The following is a 4,414-nucleotide window of genomic DNA, read 5'->3' as shown; positions in this document are numbered from 1 at the left end:
GACTAGATAACAGGTTTCATTCTTACATTCTGCAGAATACAGACATGTTTTACTTTGTGATTTACATTGTGATTTTTATTTTTTCATTTTTATAGTTGTCTGAAAAAGAAGAAACCGATGAAAGATGTTGAAAGTCAAACTTGTGCCAACGACTTTAGAGAGAACAACACCAATCTAAATGGTAACTACAGCCGGATGAATCTGCAAAACTGAATCAGAGGGATAGAGGGCCAAAAAATTACAACAACTTACACTAAAAAAGACCCTCCTACTATATATAACATTTATATTCAAAATTATCATAAAAGGGGGGACTTATAGATATAAGAGTCACAGGAGGGAAGTGAGCCTGGCCCTAAAGCAGCCTAAAAAAATGCCCCTACCTTTCTGCGGAGGTTCACAGCCTAATATTGCGATATGGCGCCCCCGCTCCTTGTCGGCTCTCCCTCCCAGACCCTATTATGCTCCAGAAAAGTGTGATGAGGGGACAGTAATAATGAAAACAGTAACAATGTCATTTTCACGTCACAAAAAAAAGAGGCCATTAATAAGATGGTTTTTGAGAATCAGCACAAAAAATTTGCATTTGGTCGCGGTTACAAAAGATGAGCAAGTTATCTCCAATAGATAAAAATCCTAAAGGGTCATAATCCCAAAAGATGGTGTTAGAATCCTTCCTGTTATAGCGATATATAGAGGAATACGGCTGATATTACTAGATAGTTTACATTTTCATGTAATACCCTGAGGATTGGGACTATAAAGGGGACAGCGCAATGCAGGATCTAAGCGCAATATTCAAAAGAGCACAAAGAAAAGGGCAAAGCTGCTGCGCTCCCCAGATTTAGGATGAAGGAACAGCGTGTTGGCCCTGGAGGAATCCCAACCAAAGTCCTGGTGACTCGGTCTGCTGCTCGGCTTCTGGCCCATGAGGTGATCCTCAATCGTCCGCAGGTGAAAGTAAAAAAGATGCAGAAAACCAGTCTGGTGCCGGCGCTCCCGAAAATTATATCACGTGTTAAAATGGCTTATTAAAAAAGTTTTTGTTCTACTTATACCAAGTATAATTTCCCTGATGAAGGCTTTTGCTCTTTTCAAGCCGAAACGCATTGTTTTTATACTTGGTATATGTAGAATAACTTTCAAAAACCCATTTTAGCAGATGATATAACTTTCGGGAGCGCCGGCACCAGACTGGCTTTCTGCATCTTTTTTAGATAGTTTAAATGTCAGTGGTAAATCTGGTACAAGCATCAAATAGACCACCTCAATCAGGTCAGATGGAACCGATACATCCGATATATTCAGCCAGCAAAATGCACTGTAACCAAAGGAGATTCCAGGACACAAAACAGGCAGAACACAGGATTTACTGGATGTAGTATACTCCCACCTCCAATCTAAATATTAAGCAGGGAGTCACATGCACCATCACTTAGGATGTAGTAGAAGTAAATCCGTTCCTCAGACACCTAACCATTATTAGTAAGTCTCCAGTGTGGAGGTTTGTACTCACTCAGCTGCGGTGGAGGTCGGCATAGGAAGCGGTACGGCTGAAATGTCCGGGCAGGTTTATTTAAACTGCATAAACCGCTGAGGATAGCAAAGCAAAAGAACGGCCTCTTCTGGCATAAAGTGACAGCATAAAGTAAAAAGTCCACACATCATGTAGCGGGTCCGCCCGCTCAGGATAGTGTCCGGTTATTGAGGCTTTAGCACAGCCCAACAAACAGGAGATCCACACATCTCCGGCTCCAGACACTGAATGAGACACTCAGCCTCCATTTTATCTGCAAAACCACACCCCGGGGATGAGGATATGTGAGCGGTCATTCCCACCCATCTCTCATGACTGCTCCTAAATCCCGGCCCTGTAATAGCCTAAGAACTCTGGCAGCACTATATGTGCTGGAGCATGCTTCCGAGATCACATCACTGCGACTACGAACCTCAATGAGATATATCTCCCCTCAAGGACCCGTCCGGCGGCCATTTAACACCAGATGCAAACACAAAAAGAGACAAAGGGATAATACTCCCTAAACCTCAGATTAATGATCACTGGTTTTATGCAGATGAGTAATCAAAAGACAGTGGTGCATATATAGCATAATATAATATCGTCTGTCTACATATAAATAAGCATTATACCTGATGTTTTTTCAGAACATGATAAACTGTAGCTTCCAACGTGTTTCCCCCTCTATTTCAAGGGTTTCATCAGGGGTAAAGGCTTCAAGTTAGTGACCAAAACGATCAGAACATAGCTTTCCTCCACTGGATTCCACTGGAAATCAGTGTCACTTCATAGTCCAATAGACAGGCCCCGTGCTGAAGGACAGGTTTTTATGACAATTTTAGGTAAAAGTTTTGTATATACTAGGAGGTTCTTTTTTACTTTAAGTTGTAGCTTAGCAAATCTGACATTACAGAAGCTCTCCAGCTGCAGATGTATTGTCTAATCCCTTCTAGAGATATCAGTAGTTTAGTGTACAGGTGATAAAATACTATTTGCAATCTACTCTGTTTTCCAGCGCCATTCTAGTCATCTTCTGAACCATATGACCGCAATTCAGTTTTGTCAGCTCACAAAATGTCTTATGTGTGGTTGTGATAGTGGTTTCCTATGAGACTCAGTGTGAGGTTCCATATACTCATAATGAGAAAGCAGCTTCCAGTCCACACATAAGAAAGACATTGTGATAGCCCTAGACATAGAGTAAAACATGATGGAAGCTTTTATTTTAGAAATGTTGATTTCTATGTTCTGTGTTACAGGAAAACGTGAGGACTACATACCGATTACCATTAGTGATTTGCTTCATGGACCCGGGAATGAACAGAGAGACATCCTCACAGGCAACAAGATCTCAGTGCCTGGACCCCCTGATGTAATAATCGATATGAGCCCATATGAGGATGAGGTCACCTCCTCTGACAGTAAGTTCTCAGGGCATTCACAAGAAACATGATGGAAGCTTTCATTTTAGAAATGTTGATTTCTATGTTCTGTGTTACAGGAAAACGTGAGGACTATAAACCAATTACCATTAGTGATTTGCTTCATGGACCCGGGAATGAACAGAGAGACATCCTCACAGGCAACAAGATCTCAGTGCCTCGACCCCCTGATGTAATAATCGATATGAGCCCATATGAGGATGAGGTCACCTCCTCTAACAGTAAGTTCTCAGGGCATTCACGAGAAACATGATGGAAGATTTCATTTTAGAAATGTTGATTTCTATGTTCTGTGTTACAGGAAAACGTGAGGACTACAAACCAATTACCATTAGTGATTTGCTTCATGGACCCGGGAATGAACAGAGAGACGTCCTCACAGGCAACAAGATCTCAGTGCCTGGACCCCCTGATGTAATAATCGATAACAGCCCAGATGAGGATGAGGTCACCTCCTCTGACAGTAAGTTCTCAGGGCATTCGTGAAATAGATTTAATAGAAAAACAACCTAATATATAAATTAAAAAATGGTCTTCTATAGGAACTTGTCAGTGAACGAGCCGTTAATATATTGATAGCTATAGAGACTCAGCCCTTCTGTTGTCATAATTCAATGTATCATTCTAGGGGTGATAATATCAGATATCTGTAGAAAACATATTTTGCAGAGCTGACCAGTGACCACATGGAGAGACTTGACAAATCTGGTGCTGTCCCAAGCTGGCATCTCCTTGACTGACAGGTCTCTCCCATATCTTTCATTAGAGTAGACCTGTCCAGCAAGTGCAGCAGCGCAGGGGGAAGCTGACTGGGAGCCGCGTTGGGCCAGTCAGGTCTCACTTTAGTCCCGGGTGGCTCTTTAAGCTTTGCTTTCTCTGAATTGCTGGAGCTTTTCTCTGGGGATTGGATCCCTCTTTTCTCAGTCTAATATACTATTTATAAGTTATAATAACCTGTAAGTGTTAATAATCTTAATCACATAGAATTTTGTATTTTATTAAATCTGATTTCAATATTTTGCGTTACAGGAGAATCTGACATTTTCTGTACATCTGGAGACATTACGATGCTGCACAAGGCCAGTATAGTGGAGGTGAAAGAGTCCAAGATTAATCCGGACTTAGATGGCTACAGACAGACACCTCCGTCTATTCTAAAAGGAAGAAATCCCATGAAAAATAAAAGCAAAGGGAGAAATGTTTCCTTTCAAGAATCGGAGGATCGATATGTTTATATCTATGATTCTGAGTCCTCACAACCTGGACGAGAAGTGAGATATTTCCGAAACAAAGAAGGATTCTATAAAAAGAAGTAAGTGTTTTACTATGTCAGCTCAAAGTTTATCAGAAGATCATCTTAGATTTATTTCAAAAGGATTTAGGGTCCCGATTTATCAGCTCATTTACCCCAGTATTCTGACATTAAAGAGCTCTGAAATGTCACAACATTTTG

Source organism: Dendrobates tinctorius, unplaced genomic scaffold, assembly GCF_039654945.1.
Source record: "Dendrobates tinctorius isolate UK_male_01 unplaced genomic scaffold, ASM3965494v1 ptg000054l, whole genome shotgun sequence".
Classification (NCBI taxonomy): domain Eukaryota; kingdom Metazoa; phylum Chordata; class Amphibia; order Anura; family Dendrobatidae; genus Dendrobates; species Dendrobates tinctorius.
This window is presented reverse-complemented; position numbering follows the sequence as displayed.